Raw genomic sequence first — 26,100 nt, 5'->3', positions numbered from 1 at the left:
GGGCTCTTGTTGAAGTCATTCACAAGGTCTGGGGTGGGGCCTGGGAGTCTGCATTTCCAACACAGGCCCAAGAGACGTCAGTGCTGCTGGTCTGAGGACCACACTTGGAGAAGTAAGAGAAAGGGGCACCAGGAGAAAATGCTTCCAGCTGGATTTCCAGTGAAATGCATATATATTTCTCTCTGCTCCCTCCTGAAAATGGAGCAATTCACTGGTTAAGATATGAAATATGTGTGTGTTTTCATATGAACATAAAGAACAGAGATGATCACAGTAGATGAGAGATGTTGACAAAATTTTGGAAGAAGGAAAGCAGATAGAGACTACCATTTCTGGGAGACTATTGCTGTGGTCTCAATGTGTGTGTCTTCCCCCAAATTCATAGGCTTGAATTCCTCTTCCCAAAGGTGATGGTGTTAGGTGGTGAGGCCTTTGAGAGGTGATTAGATCATGAGGGTGGGGCCCTTGCAAATGAGATTAGTGCCTTTATAGAAGGTATTCCAGAGAGTTCTTTCACCCCTTCCACCATGTGAGGACACAGCTCTGAAACACAGGCCCATTAAAAGAATTACATGTAATCACAGATTATAGAACATTTCCCCTCCCCCACACTTTACCAGTACACTGACAGGGCTCCAGTATAATCACAGTGGATTAGAGCTGAAAGAGCTGCAAATCACAGACTTGATCTAAGGAGGAATATATAGGGAAGCCCAAAGTCAAGAGACTAGACAAAAGCAAGGACATTTGAGGAGTCTGAAGCTCCTAGTACCTTGAAATACAACAAACATTAAACAGAACCTGAATCTTAGCAAGATTCAAAGAATCTTCACACTAACGGCTCATTTTTCTCAGTTGCTATTACCCAATACAGGATGTATGGCTGTCAACAAAAAAGTACAAGGTATACCAAAAGGCAAGAGAAAACACCCTCTGAAAAGACAAATTGATGATCAGAACCAGACTCAGATAGGACACAGATAGGGAATTTAAAATAATTATGACTAATAAGTTGAGGGCTCAAATGGAAAAAAAATTAGTATCTAAGAACAGATGGATAAAGTAAGCAGACAAATGGAAACTCTATGAAGGAATCAGAAGGATATGCTAGAAATAAAAATCACAGAATAGAAAGCAAGAATGCCTTCAATTAGTTCATCAGTAGACTGCACATGGCCAAAGAGAGAATCAGTGATCATGAATACAGATGAATATAATGTCCCATACTGAAATCAAAGAGAAAAAGGAATTTTAAAAAATCAGAATCCAGAATATACAGGGAACTTAAACAAATTCACAACAAGAAAAAAACAAACAACCCCATTAAAAAGTGGGCAAAGAACATGAACAGATACTTCTCCAAAGATGACATTGATGCAGCCAACAAACATGAAACAAAGCTCAACATCACTGATCATTAGAGAAATGCAAATCAAAACTACAGTGAGATACCATTTCACACCAGTCAGAATGGCCATTATTAAAGAGTCAAGAAACAACAGACGCTGGCGAGGTTGCGGAGAAATAGGAACGCTTTTACACTGTTGGTGGGAATGTAAATTAGTTCACCCATCGTGGAGACGGTGTGGCGATTCCTCAAAGACATAGAACCAGAATACCATTTGACCCAGCAATCCCATTACTGGGTATATACCCAAAGGAATGTAAATCATTCTATTACAAAGATACATGCATGCGTATGTTCATTGCAGCACTGTTTACATTCACAAAGACATAGAATCAACCTAAATGCCCATCAGTGATAGACTGGATAAAAAAATGTGGTACATATATACCATGGAATATTATGCAGCCATAAAAAGGAACGAGATCACATCCTTTGCAGGGACATGGATGAAGATGGAGTGGAAGTTGAACAATGAAAATGCATGGACACGGGGAGGGGAACAACACACACTAGGGCCTGTTAGGTGGCGGGGTAGGGGGAGGGAGAACATTAGAAAAAATAGCTAATGCATGCCAGGCTTAATACCTAGGTGATGGGTTGACAGGTGCAGCAAATCACCATGGCACATGTTTACCTATGTAAAAAACCTACACATCCTGCACATGTACCCCAGAGCTAAAAATAAAAATTAAGGCCAGGCGCGGTGGCTCAAGCCTGTAATCTCAGCACTTTGGGAGGCCGAGATGGGCGGATCACGAGGTCAGGAGATCGAGACCATCCTGGCTAACACGGTGAAACCCCATCTCTACTAAAAAATACAAAAAAAAAACTAGCCGGGTGAGGTGGCGGGCGCCTGTAGTCCCAGCTACTCGGGAGGCTGAGGCGGGAGAATGGCGTGAACCCAGGAGGCGGAGCTTGCAGTGAGCTGAGATCCGGCCACTGCACTCCAGCCTGGGCCACAGAGCGAGACTCTGTCTCAAAAAAAAAAAAAAAAAAAATTAAAACAAAATCAGGGCAGAACATCCAAGAAGTATCACATAATAAAAAGTGTGTAAGTCATACTTGGATAAGCAGAGGGAGAAGAAAAGAGAAGGAAGCAAAAGAAATACTTCAAGTAGTAACGACCAAAAATTTTGCAAAATGAATGACACAAATCCAGGAAGTTCAGAGAACACCAAGCAGGACAAATAACAAAACATCCCAAGGCATATCCTGTCCAGCTGCAGAAAACCAAAGATAAGGAGAAAAATCTCAAAAGGAGTCAAAGAGGGGAAAAAATCCTACCTTATCTGTAAGTGAATAATGATAAGAATTACTGCAGACATCTCATCAGAAACCATGTTAGCAAGAAGGAAGTGGAGTAAAATATTGACAGAAAAAAACACTGACTTAGAATAGAATTCTGTGAAGTAGTCCTTGAATGTGAAGGAGAAATAAAGACTCTCAGATAAGCAAAAATAGAGAGAATTCATAGCAGACTTGCTCTGCAAGAAATGTTAAAAGAAGGCCTTCAGGAGAGGAAAAATGATATAAAGAAAGGAAGAACAACTGAGAAGAAATAAGTAAAAGTAAAAATAAGATCTTTTTAAAAATTCTTAATCTAGAAGATAACTGTTTTTTTTTTTTTTTTTTTTTTGGAGACAGAGTCTCGCTCTGTCACCCAGGCTGGAGTGCAGTGGTGCGATCTCAGCTCACTGCAAGCTCTGCCTCCCGGGTTCACGCCATTCTCCTGCCTCAGCCTCCCAAGTAGCTGGGACTACAGACGCCCGCCACCATGCCTGGCTAATGTTTTGTATTTTTGGTAAAGACGGGGTTTCACCGTGTTAGCCAGGATGGTCTCGATCTCCTGACCTCGTGATCTGCCCGCCTCGGCCTCCCAAAGTGCTGGGATTACAGGTGTGAGCCACCGTGCCCGGCCTAGAAGATAACTGTTTTTAAAGTAATAACAGTAATGATGTATCAGGTAATTCTAGCAAATGGATCAGTGAAGTGATTGACAGCCATCTCACAGAGTCAGGAAGAAGGAATTGGGAATTCTGTTACAAGTTATCTTCACCACATGTGAAACAGTATAGTGTTATTTGAAGGTGAATTTGGATTAGCTAAAAATGCATTTTCTAAATTCTAGGACAACCACTAAAAATATTTAAAAAGAAGTATAGTTGATATGCTAAGACAGAACATAAAATACTCAATTAAAACCTGAGAAGTCAGCCAGGCACAGTAGCTCACATCTGTAATGCCAGCGTTTTAGAAGGCTGAGGCTGGAGTATCACTTGAGGCCAGGAGTTTGAGACCAGGCTGGGTAACATACTGAGACTGTGTCTCTACAAAAAAATACAAAAATTAGGTGGGTGTGGTGTTGTGTGCCTGTAGTCCCAGTTACTTGGAAGGCTAAGGTGGTAGGATGGCTTGAGTCCGGGAGGTTGAGGCTACTGTGAGCTATGATGGCACCACTGCACTCCCGCCTGGGTGACAGAGCGAGACCCTGTATCCAAAAAAAAGAAAAAGAAAAAGAAAAAGAAAGAAGAAAAAACAACAAGAAAACACCTGAGAAGTCAGAAAACAAGGCCACGGGGAAGAGAGTTTGGTATTTGTTCAGAGAAGGACAAGTAGATCTAAGGAACAAAACAGAATTTGGGTTCAGATTTGAAGCCATGATTATTTGAAAATTCTGATATATAAGAAACTTGGCATTGCAAATCAGTGGGGAAAAGATGTTGCAAAAACAACTGGATATTCCTTTGGAAATAAATTTAACTGGATTTCTCCCATAAGCCATTCACATAAATAAATACCATATACTTTAGTGTGAAATCTTATTGCTAGCATTTCTTATATATGGATCTATACAGATCATCCCTGATTTATGATGGCTCGACTTACAATTTTTTGACTTTACAATGGTGTGAAAGTGATAGGCATTTAGTAAAAACTCTATCTTGAGTGCCCAAACAACCATTTTGTTTTTCACTTTTAGTATGGTATTCAATAAACGCCATGAGATATTAAACACTTTATTAGAAAATAGGCTTTGCGTGAGAGGATTTTGCCCGATTGTAGGCTAATGTAAGTGTTTTGAGCATATTTAAGGTATCCCAGGCAAACCTAGGATATTCAGCAGGTTTGCACTAAATGCATTTTTTTTTTTTTTTTTTTTGAGATGAAGCTTCGCTCTTGTCATCCATGCTGGAGTACAGTGGTGCGATCTCAGCTCACTGCAACCTCTGCCTCCCGGGTTCAAGCAATTCTCCTGTCTCAGCCTCCTGAGTAGCTGGGATTACAGGCACTTGCCACCATACCCAGCTAATTTTTGTATTTTTTAGTAGAGATGGGGTTTCACCATGTTGACCAGGCTGGTCCTGAACTCCTGACTTCAGGTGATCCACCTGCCTCGGTCTCCCAAAGTGCTGGGATTACAGGCGTGAGCCACTGCGCCCCGCCTACTAAATGCACTTTCGACTCACATATTTTCAACTTAAGATGGGTTCATCGGGATGTAGCCCTATCATAAGTCAAGGAGTATCTGTATATCCTTTTGTCTGAAATTTTCAAGAAATCTAACTTATAATTTCAAAACGTTTACAGACTTCACATTAGAGAAGGATGAAGCCTGACTGCCTCATGGTGGAAGAGCTGGCAAGGGGAGAGACAGTTTTCTCTGCAGAACCCCAGAAGGGCTCAGAAAATGGAAGCACCTTGTACTGCGAGAGGTGGTGTGCAGGGCAGGGCTGAGACCAGCAGATGAGTGGAGGACATGTAAAAAGAGCAGATGAGCCCCCAGATTCCCTCCCCAGCTGATAGGAGAAGGTAGGTTTACTCACTGGAAAATTATAGGGACAACAGGTGTGGGGATAAGGTGCCATATGGAAGGGTAGATGATTAAAATGTTGGAAGAATGTGATTTGGAAGTGGGGAGGGGCAGGTTAGAGGACTGCTATTTTTTATTTTAAGTCATGCGATAGTATTTGATGTTTTATTTCTGTTTCTATTTTTAGACAAGGTCTCACTCTGTTGCTTAGGCTGGAGTACAGTGGCATGATCATGGCTCACTGCAGCCTCGACTTTCTGGGCTCAGGTGATCCTCTCACTTCAGCCTCTCGAGTAACTGGGACCACAGGTGCGTGCCACCATGCCTGGATAATTTTTTGTATTTTTTTTTTTTTTGGTAGAAACAGGGTTTTACCATGTTGCCCAGGCTGGTCTCAAACTCCTGGGCTCAGGTGATCCACCTGCCTTGGCCTCGCAAAGTGCTGGGATTACAGGCAGGAACCACCACACCTGGCTGTGTTTGACTTTTGTAAACCAAGTACATATATTGTTTAGATAAAAATAGAAAGCAAGCTTAAAAACAAAGAAAACAACTGCAACCTAAAACTAAGCTCTCTTCTGGATGTGGTCACTGGAATGGCTTTCTCCATTGTGGTCCAGAATGAAGACCAGGAAGCAGCTTCCCTGGGAGCCCACAGTCCCTCCAGTGGAAAATCCTGCCCCTCAGTCTGCAGGTGTCATGCCCTGCCATAATGTCAGTGGGGCCAGGCCTCAGGGAGAATAGGTGTTTGCTCCAGGAAAATAAAGGGTGTTTTTGTAATGACTTTGCAATTTCTTCCCAACTTGGTTCTTCTCTCATTTTTCTCTCTAAACTCCATCATCTATCATTTACCTTGGACTTGCTTCAGGCTACACTATTTATAACAATAGAAGCAGCATTTTTGGCTTGTCACCTTTCTCCAAAGGAGCCCAGATTGTCTCTAAACCTTTAATGGGCATACAGAGTACCTGGGAACCTTGTTAAAATGCAGTTGGTCTGGGGTAGAGCCTGAGAGTCTGCCTCAGGGGAGCAGCTCCAAGGGGAGGCTGATGCTGGTCCCTGGAACACACTCTGAGTAGCAAAAGGACTTGAGGCAACTTTTTGGGGGTGATGGAAATGCTCTAAATCTTGATTGTGGTTACATGGAGTATATACATTGATCAAAACTCACTGAGTTTATTGTATGTAAATTATACCTCCATAAAGTTGATTTTAATGGAAAAAACCCATTCTAGATGCATTACAGACATAAATGTGAAAGATGAAACAATAAGGCTTTTAGAAGGAAACATAAGCCTTAGGATAGGTGAATGCTTCTTAAACAGGACTCAAATTAACTATAAGAAAGAAATACACACATTAATTGGACTGCATTAAAATTAAAAACTTCTGTTCATCAGCAGACTATTAAGACAGTAAAAAGGTGAGCCACAAACTGAAAAAAAATCCACAATACATATATCTGACAAAGAACTCATGTCTATCATATATAAAGAACTACTACAATTCAATAAGTAAAAGACAACTCAAGAGAAAAGTGGGCAAAACACTTAAACAGGCACTTTGCAAAGGAGGCTATCTGAAATGAACAATAAACACATGACAACATATGCTAATTAGTCATAAGCAAAATGCACATTAAAGCCACAAAATTATTTGTTTTGCCTAAACACCCACAAGAGTGGCTAAAATGAAGACACAGACAATACCATGTGTGAGTAAGAGTGTGGAGCAACTGGAACTCTCATACACTACTTATGGGAGTGTAGATTGAAACAACACCCTTAAAATCTATTTGGTAGTATTTATTAGAGCAGAACATAAACATATTCTAGGATAAAGAAAATCCACTCTTGAGTGGCCAAACACATGTTCCCAAAAGACACATAAGAATGAATGCCTGGCTGGGCATGGTGGCTCATACCTTTAATCTCAGCACTTTGGGAGGCCAAGGCAGGAGGATCACCTGAGCCCAGGAGATTGAGACCAGCCTGGGCAACATAGTGAGACCTCCCAACTCTACAAAAAAAAAAAAAAAAAAAAGAATACTTCTAGCAACATTATTCAATGTAGCCAAAAATTGGAAACAAGTCAAATATCCATCAATAGTAGTATAAATAAAATGTTATACTACTCATTTGCAATAAAAAATGAATTACTGGCAATAAAAAATGAATGAGCAACTGCAGTAAGCAACAACATGGATTAAGCTAGGGTTGCCAGATAAAATAGAGGACACTCAATTACATTTAAATTTTGAATTAAAAACAAATGATTTTTTGAGACAGAATCTCATTCTGTTGCCCAGGCCAGGCTGGAGTGCAATGGCGGGATCTCGGCTCACTGCAACATCTGCCTCCCAGGTTCAAGTGATTCTCCTGCCTCAGCCTCCCAAGTAGCTGGGATTACAGGCACCCGCCAGCACATCCGGCTAATTTTTGTATTTTCAGTAGAGATGGGGTTTCATTGTGTTGGCCAGGCTGGTCTCAGACACCCAACCTCAGGTGATCTGCCCGCCTTGGCCTCTCAAAGCCCTGGGATAACAGGTGTGAGCCACTGCGCCCAGCCCAAATGAATTTTTTTTTTTTTTTTTTTTTAAGCACAAGAATATCCCGTGCGATATTTGGGATATACTTACACTAAAAAATTCTTATCCTATTAAATGTTGTTATTATATTACAATGTTATTTTTTAGCTGGTCATGTTCTGTTTCTCGATCTGGGTGTCACTGGGCAACATGGATGCGTTCACTTTGTGAAAATCCACCGAGCTCCACACTTAGGATGAGTGCAGGTCTCTTGTGTGCATTCGCTACTTCAATACAAAGTTTATCTAAAATCACAATCAAACTATCCCTGGCCCGTGGCCCATTCAATGAGGGCCTGCCTCTTGCCTTGAGGGTTCCATCTGTTGTCGTCTCTGCTGTCTGTGATCTCTGTAACCTGTGCATCCATCCTGGCTTGCAGCCGCTGCTCAGAACGCCCCAGCAACGCACCCTTGCCCACAGGATGGCATCTGCCCTCCTTGGCACAGCACCCCAGGGCTCCTGTGGCCTCCCCTGCCCCATTTCCACATCCTCACATCTTTTTTCCAGCACTGACACTAACCACACCACCACAGTTCTGTGCCTGCCGCTTCGCCTACTGCTCTGCCAGGCAAAAACCTATTTATTTTCCCAGTCTCATTTCAGCTTCTGTCGGCTCTGGGAGGTCTTTCCTGACTCCTTCAGGCAGACCTGTCTGTTCCTCTCCCCAAGGTCTGTCTTCATTTCAGCATCCGTTATAGCAACTCCATTACTTTGCAACTGACTGTTTATACGTCTGTCTCCTCCCCGGATGACAGGCTTGCTGGGGCAGGGACCCTGTCTTTTTGTCTTTTTATCCCTAGCAACTCAGAGTGTCTGTGCGTGGTAGGCTCTGGGTATGGTGTTAAGTGGTCATGACAGTAACGGGTGCTAATGAATGGGGACCAGCAGAGAGATCGAAGGGCTCTGTAAAGGGTTCACACTTCATTTTAGAATCAGAGATGGCAAAACCCTGTCTCTACAAAACAAAACAAAAACCAAAAATTAGCTGGGCAGTGGTGGTGCATGCCTGTAGTCCCAGCTACTCAGGAGGCTATATTGGGAGGATCACTTGAGACCGGGAGGTGGAGGCTGTAGTGATCCTATCACTGCACTCCAGCCTGGGAGACAGAGCAAGACGCTGTCTCAGAAAGAAAAGAGAAAAGAAAAGAAAAGAAAAGAAAAGAAAAGAAAAGAAAAGAAAAGAAAAGAAAAGAAAAGAAAGAAGGAAGGAAGGAAGGAAGAAGGAAAGAAAGAAAGAAAAGAGAGAGACAGAGAGAGAAAGAAAGGAAGGAAGGAAGGAAGGAAGGAAGGAAGGAAGGAAGGAAAAAGGAAGGAAGGAAATGGAAAATGATGCTCTAAGTCAGTCTGCTAATGAGTGGCCAGTGTCTCATTTAACTTCCCAGGAGAAAGGTGCTGGCCTGATCCCCGTGTCACAGATAGGAAGACAAGTGCTGAGCAGTTCAATGGTTTACCCAAGGTCACATGGCCGGCACGTAGCAGACCACACACTCATGGCCCTGGCTGCTGTTCCGTGAATCACAGCAGACGCTGAATCACTAAAATGTCCTCCTGGGACAGGCAAGTCAACAGAGGAAGTGCCCAGTCTGCCCCGGGCCACCTTTTGACTCAAGCAAGCTTTCTGGTACCTCTCAAATCAGTCCCCGTGGGTGGCCACCCCCTCTCCCATGGAATGGCTCGCCGGGAACGGGGTAACACCTCTAACACCTAAACACAGCGTTCAGCTCCGTCCAGACACTGTCAACTCCCGCTTGAGATTTTCAGGTTTTAAACAAAACAAAAATCTGATTCACTGTTTCCAGTCCTACAGGAAACTCAGGTCCTTTATTTATCTGCCACTAAAAAAAAAAAAAAAGAAGAAGAAGGAGGAAAAAAAAAAATCAAACCAGAAAAAAAGCCCTTTATGTCTTACAAGGGTTTTGAATGCATTTCATTTCATACAGCACCAAACATTGTTCATGACAGAGGCTCCAGAATGAAGCCCAGACTAAAAGACAGAAGGAAATGAAACGCATTACAATAAAACACATACGCTAATAAATAAGGGCCTGGGCAATGAATCCAGCTCGGAATATACCACTGGCAAGAAGAAATGCCCCAAAGCTTTACTTAAACCAAATAATAGAAGAACAGATGGCTCCCCCGGCTCTCTGAGAAAAGTTAATAGATACAGGAGGCTGCAGATAGAGGCTCTGTTTGGGATTTGGGCAGAAAACACAGGGCATTCGCAAGATTCAAGGTGAAAGAAAGAGGGCTTGTAGATTTAGGAACAGGGACATTTTCATCAGATAACAAAAATAGATATGTCTGGATATCTCCTCTGGGTTCCCACAGACTGCAGGGCACGTGTCCTCTCCAGAAATTAACCAGGGCTGCACTAGGCAGCATGCCAGGGAGACCGACTGCTCCTAGCTGCCCGACTGGAGAATTAATTTAACTCCAGATATTTGGATAACAAGAAAGAACCCTTAAGGGAGATAAAAATTTACTTTGGGAAGATTTTTGTCCCCATCCGTTGTACAGGAGCATTGTTAAGTGGTGGGAACAGTGGGTGGGAACTGGAAGCTGTGCATTCTATGATGCAAGACCTCCCTGGTCACTGATTAGCTGAGTGACCTCCAGGCTGCCACCTGCCCAGGGGCTGTTAAGAATACTGAGATCTGGCCGGGCGTGGTGGCTCATGCTTGTAATCCCAGCACTTTGGGAGGCCGAGGCGGTGGGCAGATCACGAGGTCAGGAGATCTAAGACCTTCCTGACCAACACGGTGAAACCTCGTCTCTACTAAAAAAAGAATACAAAAAATTAGCCGGGCGTGGCGGCGGGTGCCTATAGTTCCAGCTACTCCAGAGGCTGAGGCAGGAGAATCGTTTGAACCCAGGAGGTGGAGCTTGCAGTGAGCAAGATCACGCCTCTGCACTCCAGCCTGAGTGACAGAGCAAGACTCTGTCTCCAAAAAAAAAGAAAAAAAAAAGAATGATGAGATCCATGGACACAAGGAGGGGAACATCACACACCGGGCCCTGTCGTGGGTTGGGGGACAAGGGGAGGGAGAGCATTAGAACAAATACCTAATGCATGCAGGGCTTAAAACCTAGATGACAGCTTGATGGGTGCAGCAAACCACCATGGTACACGTATACCTATGTAACAAACCTGCACGTTCTGCACATGTATCCCAGAACTTATAGTTAAAAAAAAAAAAAAAAAAAAAAAGAATGCTGAGATCTTCCAAGCACGGAAGGATCACATCCCATATCCAACACCCATAGTAATCCCCTTTCTCCTCTGCACCAGGGAAATCCAAACGACATTTTCTTCCCAGATTGGGCGGCAGCAAACGGAATCCATTAGCAGGGAAAGCAAGGGCTTTCAACCTACCCGGTCAGATGGTTCAGAGGAGTGCGTGTCCAACAGGAATCCACAACTGGGGAGGTCGATTAATAAAAACAAAACTTTCCCTTTATATAACGGTGCATATACACCTCCAGCGCCATGTTTCATCTACTTACATTGTCCTGAGAGCAATTTTGTGTAGTGGCAAAAGGCAGGAATGATTTATCTCCCTCTTATTTGTGACGAAACAAAATCTTGGGACAGCGAAGTGATTTGTTCCAGGTCACCAGGTCATCGTGCATTCTTTTTTAACTTTTATTTTAGGCTCTGGGGTATACCTGCAGGTTTGCTATATAGGTAAACTGGTGTCATGGGGGTTTGTTTTTATAGATTATTTCATCAACCAGGTACTAAGCCTAGTACTAGTGTCATGGGGGTTTGTTCTATAGATTATTTCATCACTCAGGTACTAAGCCTGGTACCCAGTAGTTACTTTTTTTTTTTCTCAAGATGGAGTCTTGCTCTGTCACCCAGGCTGAAGTACAGTGGCACGATCTTGGCTCACTGCAACCTCCACCTCCCGGGTTCAAGTGATTCTCCTGCCTCAGCCACCCGAGTAGCTGGGATTACAGGCACCTGCCACCACACCTGGCTAATTTTTGTATTTTTAGTAGAGATGGGTTTTTGCCATGTTGGCCAGGCTGGTCTTGAACTCCTGACCTCAAGTGATCTGCCTGCCTTGGCCACCCAAAGTGCTGGGATTACAGGTGTGAGTCACCATGCCCAGCCTCCAGTAGTTACTTTTTTTCTGATTCTCTCTCTTCCCACCCTCTGCCCTCAAGGAGACCCCAGTGTGTGTTGTTCCTGTCTTTGCAGCCATGTCCTCTCAGCATTTAACTCCCACTTGTAAGTGAGAACATGTAGTATTTGGTTTTCTGTACCTGTATTAATTCACTTAGGATAATGGTCTCCAGTTGTGTCTGTGTTCCTGCAGAAGACATGATCTCATCCTTTTTCATGGCTGCATAGTATTCCATGGTGTATATGTACCACACTTTCTGTATCCAGTCTGTCATTGATGGGCATTTAGGTTGATTCCATGTCTTTGCTATTGTGAATATAGTGCTGCAGTGAACATTCACATGCATGCATCTTTATATCGTGGATTTGCAAGACTGGAAGGGCTCTGGGTCATGCAGAGCAAGTGCAGATGACTGACAGGGCAGCCCAGCTTCCACGTTCAGATTCACACCCATGGGCAAACATTGGTGATTGATCCCTGAGCCTGGGTCCTCAACGTGGCCCTCCAGCAAGCCATTGCTAGTTGATTGGAACTGGCTTGCCAAATGCAACGCATTTACCACCCCAAGTCCTGTCTTCTCATTTGACTTACGAGGAAACTGAGCCCCAGAGGTGAAGGGGAACTTGGCCCAGACTGCTCAATGGGTCAGTGGCCGAAAACCAAATCCCTCTTTCTGAGCCCAGTAGCCTCTCCAGTGCACTGTGTGGTGTCCCATCTACTGCAGAAAGAATTCCCCCGTCAAGGCAGGGCAAGGTGGCTCATGCCTATAATCCCAGTACTTTTGGGAGGCCGAGGCAGGCAGATCACTTGAATCCAGGAGTTCGAGACCAGCCTGGGTGACATGGCAAAACCCTGTCTCTACAAAAAATACCAAAATTAGCTGGGCATGATGGTGCACGCCTACAGTCTCAGCTACTTGGGAAGCTGAGGCAGGAGGATCGCTTGAGCCCAGGAGGCGGAAGTTGCAGTGAGCTGAGATCATGCTACTGCATTCCAGCCTGAGACGTGCCTAAAAAAAAAAAGAAAGAAAGAAAAGATTTCCCTATCAAAAGATGCCTGAGAATGACATTCTTCATGACCGAGCCAGAGCAAATTTTCTTTTCTATGCCCAGCAAGTGGACAAACTACCAACAGAGAAGTGAAGGACAGTTCCAAGGATCTTAAGCCCGAGCCCCACGCAGGATGGAAGACAGAGTTCAGAAAATCACAAGTTTGATTTTGGATTCACTCCATGTCCAGGCAGACACGTGAAGACAGTTGGATATTAAAGTCTAAAGTTCAAGAGGAGAGCCTGGGCAGAAGATATAAACTTGGGAGTCGTTGGCATATAGATGACTTTTAAAGCAAGAGGTGGGAGGTCTCAGACCACCTGGGGGAAGAGGCCCACAGACTGAGCTCCTGGCTGTTTGACCTCAGAGGTGAGGGAGAGAGAGGAGTCAGAAAAGAGAGGCCAGGAAGGAGTAGCTAGCAAAGAGGGGGCAAAAAAAAAAAAACAAGAGGGAGAAGCCCCAAAGCTAAAGGAATGTGTGTTTCAAAGAGGAGAGAAGAATGGGTCTTATGAGATCCTGCTGATATCAAAATCTATGAGGACTGAGGATGGACCATCAGATAAGGGCATTGGTGACTTCATGTTTTTGTTTTATTTTTATTTATTTATTTATTTATTTTTTTGAGACAGAGTCTTACTCTATCATCCAGGCCAGAATGCAGTGGTGTGATCATAGCTCACTATAGCCTCGACCTCCTGGGTTCAAGTGATCCTCCCACTTCAGCCTCCCAAGTAGCTGGGACCACAGGTGTACACCACAATACACGGCTTTTTTTTTTTTTTTCTCCTGTAGAGACAGCATCTCCTATGTTGCCGAGACTGGTCTCAAATTCATAGCCTCAAGGGATCCTCCTGGCTTGGTCTCCCAAAGTGCTGAGATTACAGGCGTGAGCCCACACCTGGCCACACGGGTGGTTTTGACTAGAGCTGTTTAAATTGAGTACTGGGGACAAAAGCCTGACTAAAGTGGGCTCAAGATGGAAGGGGAGGAGAAGAATTAGGACAGGGAGTACAGACACCACTTTACTATAAAGGTGTTACGGGCTGAATCCTGTCCCTCCAAATTCCTATTATGGACGTCCTAACCCCCAGGACCTCAGAATGGGGCTGTATTTGAAGACAAGGTCTTTAAAGAGGTGATGAAATTAAAGTGGAGTGATTGGAGTGGACCCTAATCCAATCTGACCTGTGTCTTTATACCAAGAGGAAATTGGAGGCACAGAGACCCAGAGGACACACACCCAAGAGAAAAGGCCAGGCGAGGACACAGGGAGAAGACGGCACCTGGCAGCTGCAGAGACAGGCCTCCGAAGGAACCAGCCCGGCCAGCACCTTCCTAGGACTTCCAGCCTCCAAAAATGCAAGGCAATAAATGTCCCAGTCTGTGGGATTTTGTTATGACAACCTGAGCAAATGAATACAAAGGGGGTGCAGAGAAATGCGGCGAAGGCTGGAGGGGAATGTAAAATCAAGATAGGTTTGTCGTTTGTTTGTTTTAAAGTGGGTGAAACCGCAGTAGATCCGCACTCAGATAGGAATGGTCCCCGGAGAGAGGGAATACAGAATGGAAGATGCAGCAGAGAGAGAAGACAGTTGCTTGAGAAGCGTCTTTGATTGGAGAGAGATGGGCTCTGGTGCCTGTGCAGAGCGGGCGTTGGCAGGTGGCCAGATCACCATCTCAGGCACAGGGCAGGGCGAGGTGCCAGGCGCAGAGGCAGGAGGCACCAGGCAGGTGGGAGGAGGAAGTAGGGCCACCAGTGCAGTGGCAGGAGGGCCTCTGAGGCCCATTAGTCTGACTCTGTCACAAGACATAAGGTTGGGTTTTAAAATTACAGCTGGGCACGGTGGCTCATGCCTGTAATCCCAGCACTTTGGGAGGCTGAGGTGGGCAGATCACCTGAGGTCAGGGGTTCGAGACCAGCCTGGCCAACATGGTGAAATGCTGTCTCTACTAAAAATACAAAATTAGCTGGGCATAGTGGCGCATACCTGTAATTCCAGCTACTCAGGAGGCTGAGGCAGGAGAATTGCCTGAACGCAGGAGGTGGAGATTGCAGTGAGCTGAGATTGTGCCACTGCACTCCAGCCTGGGCAACAAGAGTGAGACTCTATCTCAAAGAAAATAAAAGTGTATATATAAAATTATTAAATTATATATATAAATTATATAAATATAATTATATGTAATTATATAATTAAACACATAATTACATATATAATTTTTAAAAAATAATATGTACATATGTGTAAATTAGTTAAGAAAGATACAGGACTGGGCACGGTGGCTCACGTCTGTAATCCCAGAACTCTGGGAGGCTGAGGCGGGAGGATGGTTGGAGCCTAGGAGTTCGAGACCAGCCTGGGCAACATAGCAAGACCCTCATCTCTACAAAAAATTAAAAAATTAGCCAGTCATGGTGTCATGTGCCTTTAGTCGCAGCTACTTGGGAGGCTGAGGTGAGAGGATTGCTTGAACCCAGGAGGTTGAGGTTGCAGTGAGCTATGATGGCACCATTGCACTCCAGCCTGGGCAACAGAGCAAGACAAATTTATATCGAACTTCCACATAAAATGAGTGAGGAGACAGGGTGACCCCGTCCCAGGCGCACAGATGGCCTTCTGCTTGTACCACAGCTGGATCCTTTCTCCACTAGGTCATGCTCTTCGCCAGTCTAAGACCTCCCCGAGCTCGGAAAACTCGGAACAGGGCCCGGTAAAAGGCCGTCCGTTAAGAAGCAGGAGAAACATTTTTCAAAGATCGAGAACTCTCCTACAAAGAGCCAAGAACCTCTGCGTGCCTCAGGGACTCAAACAGGGATCACGGTGCCTGTTCGTCGGCAAACAGGGATCACCGTGTCAGCTCCCAGAGGCTCTCTGCTGGTTAACACGTTGGTTTCTGAAACGCATCTGAGAACTGAAGTCAGGAGTGTTGGAAGGCAGTGTGAGGTATCGTTATTATTCTGCTGAACGTTTCCCCCGGAACCAACGATACTTGAATCCCTTTAAAAATAGGCCATTTCTTCTTAGAAGACTTCCATGAGTCACATAATCCTTACACAGAGGCAGGCAACGAAGCACTGATGTCAATAACGTTACAGTTTTACTTCATACCAACATTTACCCACCGACATAGCAATGTACTAAACCGCAGAAAACGCCGGCACAGGGCCTCTGTTTACCCTTAGATTTTTTATATTTCAGTGACAGGGTCTCCCTCTGTCGCCCAGGCTGGAGTGCAGTGGTGCAATCACAGCTCACTGCAGCCTCTACCTCCTGAGCTCAAGAGATCCTCCCACCTCAGCCTCCCAAGTATCTAGGCCCACAGGCATGGCCACCACACCCAGCTAACTTTTACCTTTTTTGTAGAGATGAGGTCTCGCTATGTTGCCCAGGCTGGTCTCAAACAAGTAGGCTTAAGTGATCCTCCTGCCTCAGCCTCCCAAAGTGCTGGGATGATAGGCATGAACCATTGTGACCAGGCTGCTTCCAGATTTTTTTTTTCTAAAATGGCCATCACCACCAAGACATGTATAAGAATGTTCACAGTGGTTTCATCATGATAGCCCCGAACTGCAAGCAACAGAAATGTTTATCAACTGTCAGGTGGATAAGTAAATTGTGGTAAATTTTTTTTTTTTTTTTTGAGACAGGTCTCACTCTGTCACCCAGGCTGGAGTGCAGTGGCACGATCTTGGCTCACTGCAACCTCCTCTTTCTTGGGCTCAAGCAATTCTCCAGCCTCGGCCTCCCGAGGAGCTGGAATTATAGGCACAAGCCACCAACGCTTGGCTAATTTTTGAATTTTTGTAGAGATGGTTTCACCATGTTGCCCAGGCCGGTCTTGAATTCCTGAGCTCAAAGCAATCTGCCTGCCTTGGCCTCCCAAAGTGCTGGGATTACAGGCATGAGCCACAGCGCCTGCCCCTATTGCGGTAAATTTGTACCATGAAATACTGTGTAGCAATGAAAAAGAAACATTGAATGTGTCTCTGTCCATGTGAAGTTCAAGGACAGGGATGGTGATAGAGGTTGGAAGGGGACGGGGAGGGGTAACGACTGGGAGGGGATATGGGACTTCCCCAGAACCTAGAAGGGACCCAAATCTTGATTTGGGTGATTGGCTCCAGAAAGGCATTTAAAAGCCCATTAAGTTGTATGTATGCTTAAGACTGTACTGTGTGTGTGTTACACCTTAATTTTTAAAAGTTATTATTATTACTGATGGGCAATCAGTTTTACCCTTTTTTAAATTTTATTTTTAGAGATAGGGTCTTGCTGTACTGCCCAGGCTGGAGTGCAGTGGTGCAATCCCAGCTCAGTGCAGCCTCGAACTCCTGGGTTCCCATGATCCTCCCATCTTAGCCTCTGGAGAAGCTGGGACTACTACAGGTGCATGTCACCATGCCTGGCTAATTTTTAAAGTTTTTTTGGAGAAGTGGGATCTCACTATGTTGCCCAGGCTGATCTCGAACTCCTAGGCTGAAGTGATCCTCCCACCTGGGCTTCCCAAAGTGTTGGGATCACGTGTGTGGTGTGAGCTGCCACGTCCGGCCTATCAAACTTTTTGATGTTTGCCAGTCTGACAAGTGGAAAACGCTATGTCCCTGTTGTATTACTTCACATGGATTTAATTGTAAACGAAGCATGCTGACTGACCGGCTGATATTCTGTGTGTGTGTACCCCTTCACCATTTTTTCCATTGATTGAATTCTCTAATTTTGGGGTCTGGACACTCCCACTGAGGGTCCAGTCCTGTGTCGTCCACTGGGCCAAAGGTGGCCACACTCACTCCCATCTACAGCTGCCTCCACCCCGCAAGGACAGCGTTGGTAGCTTCGACGGAGACCCTCTGGCTCACAAGGCCTAAAATATTTACTATTTGGAGCTTTCAGGAAAAAGTGTGCCAGTTCCCGTGTCTAATGGGTTTACAAGAGTTCTTAGTAAATTAAGGAAATAGCTCTTTACTGCATATATTCTGTTTTGCATTTCTTCTCTCTCTGTTCTCCCTCCTGGCCTCTGAATGAGCAAGTCAGAAGTAAAACTTAAAAGCAGAAGCTGCAGAACCCCTTGACACATTTGGTGCGTTTGGAAACACTTTGGTCTATGCTAATCTAGGAGTGGCATCATCCTTATTATTATTTTGTGATAGAGTCTCGCTCTTCACCCAGGCTAGAGTGCAGTGGTACAATCTTGGCTCACTGCAACCTCCGCCTCCCGGGTTCAAGTGATTCTCCTGCCTCAGCTTCCCAAGTAGCTGGGATTACAGGCATCCACCACCACGCCAGGCTAATTTTTGTACTTTTCGTAGAGACAGGGTTTTGCCACATTGGCCAGGCTGGTCTCAAACTCCTGACCTCAGGTGATCCGCCCGCCTTGGCCTCCCAAAGTGCTGGGATTGCAGGCGTGAGCGACCGCGCCCAGCTAGGGGTGGTAATTTTATACCCATTTTACACGTGCAGCAGTTGAGGCTCAAAATCATCATGTGACTTTGTTGGGGTCACAGAGAGTGCAGGTAGTGGAGCCAGAATGGACACCTTGTCTGCCAGGCTCTAAGTCTGTAGATCTCTCCAGAAAGCAGCTTTTCCTTTTTTTTTTTTTTTGAGACGGTCTTACTCTGTTGCCCATGCTGGAGTGCAGTGGTGCAATTGCGGCTCCCTGCAGCCTCAGCTTCCTGAGCTCTAGCAGTCCTCCCACCTCAGCCTCCTGAGTAGCTGGAACCACAGGCGCATACCACCATACCTGGCTCATTTTTTAATTTTTTATAGAGATGGGGTCTTGCTATGTTGCCCAGGCTGGTCTCCGACTCCTGAGTTCAAGCAATCCTCCTGCTTTGGCCTCCCAAAGTGCTGGAGTGCTGGGATTACAGGCGTGAGCCCTCGTGCCTGGCTTTTTTTTTTTTTTTTTTTTTTCATCTTGCCTCTTAATGAATGAGGCCAGTCCCAGGGGGATGGCAGCGATCATAATCAGCACTGTCCTGGCAGGTGTTGCCTTTGACACCACCAGGACCAAGGACATGGCACAGGGCAGCCCCTACTCTGCTGCTGTCATACTTGGGTATAAAGACAGCAAATTCCTGAGTTGCGGAGAGGCAGGAAGGAAGATGACACGCTAGATACAGAAACCACACAGAGGAGGATGGAGCCCTGTTTGCGAGCATGGATACTGCACATGCCCCTTTCTGGCTCCCAGACTTGCAAGGAATAATGTCCACTGAGGAATGGCCCCGGCTGGGCCAGGAGGAACCCGGCACTTTGGAGGAACGAGTGTGCTTCGAGGAGCAGGAGAGGGGAAGAAGAAGTGACAGCCACACAGACGGGACTGGAAGGACTTTATCACCCTCTGGCTCTCAGCCACCAATACCTATTACACAAATGTGACAGTGACCATTATCATCTCCGAGCCCTTGAACAAATCACAACCCAAAAGGTTACCCTCCCGAAAATAATCACCCCGTCAAAACCACTGGCCCAGAGAGCGGCAGCCCCTCAAGGAGAGAGTACGGACAAGGCATGGGGCCTGCTCTTTGTATGGAGTGTGCGGTGCCCTGGCTGTGCTTTTCTTATGTGGCCTGCCCCAGGAAGAGGCTGGCATCTGGAATCTGTGCCTTCTAATTCTTCTTCTTTTCTTTTCTTTTTTTTTTTTTGAGACTGAGTCTCACTCTGTCACCCAGGCTGGAGTGCAGTGGTGCGATCTCAGCTCACGGCAACTCCAACTCCCTGGTTCAAGCAATACCCCTGCCTCAGCCTCCCGAATAGCTGGGATTACAGGCGCCCACCACCACGCTTGCGTAATTTTTTCTGCATTTTTAGTAGAGATGGGGTTTCACCATGTTGGCCAGACTGGTCTCGAACTCCTGACCGCAGGCAATCTGCCCACCTCGGCCTCCCAAAGTGCTGGGATTACAGGCGTGAGCCACCGCGCCCGGTTGCCTTCTAATTTTTCTTTAGCAGAAGAGCATGTTTAAGGCGCTTCCTCGAAGGTTGCCTTTTCGTTCTCTTTTTGTTTCTGTATTTCAATCAATCGATCAAAATATTTTCTTTCTTTCTTTCTTTCTTTTGTTTGAGGCAGGGTCTCGCGCTGTCGCCCAAGCTGGAGTGCAGTGGTGTGATATCGGCTCACTGCAACTTCTGCATCCCAGGCCCAAATGATCCTCCTGCCTCGGCCTCCCAAGTAAGGAGGGACCACTATGCCTGGCTAATTTTTTAGTATTTTTTTTTTTTTGTAGAGACATGGTATCACCATGTTGCCCAGGCTGGCTGGTCTGGAGCTCCTGGACTCAAGGGATCCACCCACCTTGGCCTCCCAAAGTGCTGGGATTACAGCCATGAGCCACCGTGCCCAGCCAAACAAGATATTTATCAAGGTATTTTCTAGACTGATTTGGGTACTGCAACCACCCAGAGTGAGAGTTTTTTTACAGGGTAGATTGACGGAGCATCAGCTCGGTCTGTGATTTCCTTGGGCCTCATAATTCCCCTGTAAGACTGAGATTGCAGACAAGGAATTGGAGGTTGCACCAGAAAAAAGTAAGGAGGTCCATCCAGCTGGTGTTTGCGGGGAGGCTGGTACTGTAGCCCTGGGTCTGGACTCCAGAGTCCAGCCTCTGATCTGCTGCAGACCTTAGTCATCACGGCAAAGGTAATCCTATGTCATATGCCGTATTTTCTCATTTTATGCTTGGTGTAACTGACAACACTGAAAATAACCAGTATTGATATCCTGATTTCATTAGAGAAATGACTCTCGGAGAGCTTAGGTGATGGGAAGGCTGTCCAAGGTCACACAGCTAGCCAAGGTCACATGGCAAGCCAAGGTCACAGGGCTAGCACTGATCAGTAGTCATGCCACGAACCCATGCCTTCATGGGCTCCAACCCAAAAGATGGAATGCCACTGGGAGCACGGCCTGCAAAGCAGAGAGTGTAGGGGCTGGGCAAGAGGAAATGGAAAGTGGTTTTTTGGTTTTTGTTTTTTTCTTTTTTTGGAGACAGAGTCTCACTCTGTTGCCCAGGCTAGAGTGCAGTGGGGCAATCTCGGCTCACTGCAACCTCTGCCTCCTAGGTTCCAGCGATTCCCCTGCCTCAGCTTCCCGAGTAGCTGGAATTACAGGCGCCCACCTCATTTTTGTATTTTTAGTAGAGACGGGGTTTCACCATGTTGCCCAGGCTGGTCTCAAACTCCTGACCTCAAGCGATCCTCCCGCCTCTGCCTCCCAAAGTGCTGGGATTACAGGCGTGAGCCACTATGCCTAAAGGCGGTTTTAAAAATGGATTCAAGAGGCTCCATTTTTCACCACTTGACATGCCTTTTCATCATCACCATCTGAAAATCAGGACCCCATTTGGCCTTTCCTGCATGACATGCTATGAGGAGCTATGATCACAAGTGCATCTTCATCTCCATGGCCCCTGCCAGCCACCACCAAACCACAGTCACACAGCCCCTCAGTCCCAAGAAGCAAGTCTTTTATCGGAAGGGCCCAGAATCACTGCATAGGATAAAGAAGTCTAGACACTGCCCCTCGTTTTTTTTTTTTTTTTTTTTTTTGATACATTGCCTTGCTTTGCAGCCCAAGCTGGAGTGCAGTGGCACCATCTCAGCTCACTGCAACTTCCACATCCCAGTCTCAAATGATCCTCCTGCCTCAGCCTCCCAAGTAGCTGGGACTACAGATGCACACCACCATGTCTGGCTAATTTTTTGTAAAGACAAGGTCTTGCCATGTTGCCCAGGCTGGTCTTGAATTCCTGGACTCCTAGAACCTGGACCCCCTCCTGTGACCCTGCCACCCCTTTCCTAGTACAGTGTCCACAGGGGGCTGTCCTGTCCCATCTCCCAACTCTACACCCCCTTTCGGGGGGACTGCCCTTCCTTCCTGAGATTTTCAGCACCATCTCAGCCTGGAACCTTCCAGGGATCCCTGGACCTTCTGAGTCCTACCATCTCCCAAGTTCACTCCCTGCTTCCCTCCTCACTCCTCCTAATTCTTTTCCATCTCATGTGCGTCTCAGCCACACTCTGACCACGGCATACACAGACTGTGTGATGAACCTACTCAGATTGGAGCACTGCTTCTCACATCCCTCCTGCGTCCCCTGTGCCACCAAGTACAAAGCCACCCACACACGCCCACTGATGGATTCAAACAAGCGTCGTCATCTTTAGAAGACTTAGGTTTAGAAGTCTTTTTTTTGAGACAGAGTCTTGCTCTGTCGCCCAGGCTGGAGTGCAGTGGTGCGATCTCAGCTCTCTGCAACCTCCGCCTCCCCAGTTCAAAGCGATTCTCCTGCCTCAGCCTCCTAAGTAGCTGGGACTACAGGCATGCACCACCATGTCAGGCTAATTTTTTGTGTGTATTTTTAGTAGAGATCATGTTTCACCACTTTGGCCAGGCTGGTCTCGAACTCCTGACCTCAGGTGATCCACCCGCCTTGGCCTCCCAAAGTGCTGGGATTACAGGCGTGAGCCACTGCGCCCGGCCAGAAGTCATTTTTAAAAATCACATAAAGGATGAGCAGATATACAAAATATGGTCTATCTGCACGACAGAATATTATTCATCCTGAAAAAGGAAGGAGATTCGGTCACAGGTGACAACACAGATGAACCTTGAGGACATGAGGCTCAGAGAAATAAGCCAGGCACGGGAAGGACACAGGTTGTATGAGCCCCCTTATACGGGGTCCAGAAAATCATCAGATTTCTAGAGACAGAATGGAGAAGGGTGACTGCCAGGGACTGAGGAGGGAGCCAGGAAGATGTTCTTTAATGGGGGACACAGTTTCAGTTTGGGAAGAGCTGGATGGTGGTGACCACTGCAAGACAATGAGAATGGGCTTAACACCAGTCCACTGTGCGCTTCAGAGCGGTTCAGTGAGCTACTTTTATGTCATGTGTATTTCACCACAATTTTTTAAAAAATCACATCAAGGACCATTCATGCATTAACTGAAGACTGCTGGGGCCAGGGGAGCCACGGCTTGCCTATCTGATACCCAGGCAAGTAACATCTACACAGGTCCAAGCAGTCCCTGGCCTTGGCTATGCTTCAGAGTCCCGGTCACTGTTACTCTCCTCAGGGCAGCCCCGGCCCGAGGCAGGAGTATCATCTCTTTACAGATGCCTCGCTGGGGAAAGAACGGGAGATTCCGCGAAAGCACAGAAATGGACACTTAACGGATTCCTGTCCTCATATTAAGCACAAAAACGTACACTGAGGGAGAAATTCCCGTCCTCATATTAATTCCCGGCTCCTGGGATTTCCGGCACGTATTATGCACAGGCTGAGCACTTAATAAATGCGGAATGAACGATTGACTGTTTCTCTCCCCTCTCTGGTAGGTTGGTAACCTTATACCTTCAAGACGAGTCATAAACGTCAGGAGAAACATTTTTGAACTACAAATCAAAGGCTTTGAGAGCAGGCGGGACAGACAGAGGTCAGTTTGGTCCAAGACGGAGTTTGTGTGGGCAGCCCCGAAGCTCACAGCTGAGACCACTGTCCATGAACCTGGGTCCCCGTGACAGCCTCCAGCGGTGCTCAGAGCCCCCGAGGGACAGAAACACCCTCTCTGCCCCTATCTTCAGAGGGGGCTCAGCAGAAGGCCTGGTGGCCCCATCGGGCCTGGAGCGGCCTCCTGGGGTGAGTGGCTTTCAGGCCTGAGACCGCTGGGGACTGGTCCGGGTTTCAGTGGGGAACCTGGGCCCCCTCCTGTGCCCCCACCACTCCCTTTCTAGTAGAGTCCCTGCAGGAGGCTGTCCTCTCCCATCTCCCAGCTCCGTACCCCCTTTTGGTGGGGCTGCCCTTCCTCCCTGAGCCAGGCCCCACCTTCCCAGGAGCCTCTGAGTCAGGCTGGGCTGTGGTCTGCAAACTTCCGGGCCCTTCAGGTGTCAGAAAAGTTTCTCTTCCTCCCTCTGGGCAGGTGCACCAAGGGGCTGCAGCCTCCTGACCCCCGATTTTTTCCTGTCCAGTAGGAGGAGGTGGGGGTTTTGCTGGGCAGAGATACTCAGAGACGCTCAGAGAGACACGGAGGAGAGGTACACCAGATGGAAAGTGAGGGAGAAAAAGGGTTGGAAGGGAAAAGGAGGAGATAAGAGAGAGAGAAGTGGGGCAGGGGGACAGAGATGGAAGGATACCCCCAACATCGCGGGGCCAGCAGGAGCCACTCCCATCCCCCCCACGCCCCACTACCATGTCATCTCACTAATGCCCCCCATCTCCTCCCCATGTCCTCCTCTCTTTCCCCAGCTCCCCGCCTCGTGCTCCCCCTCCACCAGCTCCCCCATCCCGGCTGCGCCTACCTGGGGCGCTCATGCTCCGCCAGCTGCGCGGGGCGCCTCCTCCACGCAGGCCTCCGGCTTCCTCCAGGCGACCGGGCCCTCCGTCCCCGCGGGCCCCGACCCGTCCTCCGAGGGGCGCCGCCCGCCCAGGGGCTGCAGGGCCAGGAGGGGGCTGCGGGCGGCGCGGGCAGGAGTCCGAAGGCCAGAGGAGGCAGGAGAGAAAAAAGGAGAGAAAGTATGTCATAGGCTAGGAGGGGCGGGGGAGGGAAATGCAAAACCCGACAGGAAATGAGACTAAAAAATGCGAAAGGTTAGAAAAAGATAAGGAAGAGAGGGAGGGGCGGAGTCGGTGCTTCGGGAGGAGGGCGGTAAGGAGGTGGGGGTGGGAGTGGGGACAGGGCCTGGGGTGGGGGTGCTTGGGGACAGATCAGGGAGCCGGGGATGGGGAGATCAAGGCGAGTCTCGGGGTCCAGGCCACCTGCATCAGTCGGGGTGAGGCTGGACCAGCCTGGGCGTCAGTCCCCACCCAGCTGTGACCCCAGGCAGAGTCCAGGTGGGGCCTTGGAAGGGGCTATCCCCTTTCTAGGTTCTTCAGGCCTCTGGCTCCCCAGGTCTAGCCGAATTTCTCAAGAAATTCCAGAGCCTGTCACTGCAATGTGTGTGTGTGTGCGGGAGAACGGGGTGTCCCACATAAAATCCTGCAGCCTCCTACACCCCAAGCCTCTTTCCTCCCTCAGCCCCTGTTCTGGAAGCTTCCTGGGCATGCTGGCTGGTCAGCACCCCTGCAAAGGCCTTCCTCACCCCAAAAGCTTTGGGGTCCAAGATATCCATCATCAGCTTGCACCCTCAATGTTCTGGTGTACTATGCTTGTGAGAGAAATTGTGATTTGGATGTCATCATTTTACTTTATTTTTATTTTTTGAGACAGAGTCTCGCTGTGTCACCCAGGCTGGAATGCAGTGGTGCGATCTCAGCTCACTGCAAGCTCCACCTCCTGGGTTCAAGCGATTCTCCCACCTCAGCCTCCCAAGTAGCTGGGACTACAGGCATGCGCCACCAAACCTATCTAATGTTTGTATTTTTAGTAGAAATGGGGTTTCAACATGATGGCCTGGCTGGCCTCGAACTCCTGACCTCAGGTGATCTGCCCACCTCAGCCTCCCAAAGTGCTGGGACTACAGGTGTGAGCCACCGTGTCCGGCTGGATGTCAGCATTTTGATAATGTACCCCAAATGGCCAGCATCGTGGGTGGGATGGTCCCAAGGGTTTACAGGGATTGTGGACTCAAAAATCTGGATGAAAGAAAATGTGATACACACAAACACACACACACACACACACACACATACACACACCATGGAATACTACTCAGCCATGAAAAAGAACGAAATAAAGTCTTTTGCAGTAACTTGCACTTGGATGGAACTGGAGGCCATTATCTAAAGTGAGGTAACTCAGGAGTGGAAAACAAATACTCCGTGTTCTTACTTAAAAGCGAGAGCTAAGCTATGGGTAGGCAAAGGCAGGCAGAGTGGGATCGTGGACATTGGAGACTCGGAAGGGGGAAGAATGGGAGGGGGTAGGGGGTGGCAAATCACCTGCTGGGTACAATGTACACTGTACGATGTGCACTATTCCAGGGACAGGAGCACTAAAAGCCCGGACTTCATCACTACACGCTTCATCCGCGTAACCCAAAACCGCATGTACCCCTAAAGCTATTGAAATAAAAATCTGGATGAACCGTGCCTACCCAGAAAACCTTAGTTTCTATTTTCTTGCTGCAATTGACCGCTGCCTCCCGCGCCGCCCCCCCACCTGTTTCCCCAGC

At 47.2% G+C, this 26,100-nt stretch overlaps 1 protein-coding gene across 4 annotated transcripts in view; it reads right to left on the bottom strand.

Moving 5' to 3' along the window:
* Positions 1-24,558, bottom strand: part of CARD11 (caspase recruitment domain family member 11) — a 144,015-nt gene extending 119,457 nt beyond the window's left edge. For all 4 annotated transcript variants that reach the window (XM_021935608.2, XM_021935611.2, XM_021935613.2 and 1 more), the window contains exon 1: positions 24,289-24,558. The gene's annotated coding sequence lies outside the window, so the exon portion shown is untranslated. The remainder of the gene's footprint in view (positions 1-24,288) is intronic.
* Positions 24,559-26,100: the final 1,542 nt, after the last annotated feature.

Source organism: Papio anubis, chromosome 4 (assembly GCF_008728515.1).
Source record: "Papio anubis isolate 15944 chromosome 4, Panubis1.0, whole genome shotgun sequence".
NCBI lineage: Eukaryota > Metazoa > Chordata > Mammalia > Primates > Cercopithecidae > Papio > Papio anubis.
This window is presented reverse-complemented; position numbering and strand designations above follow the sequence as displayed.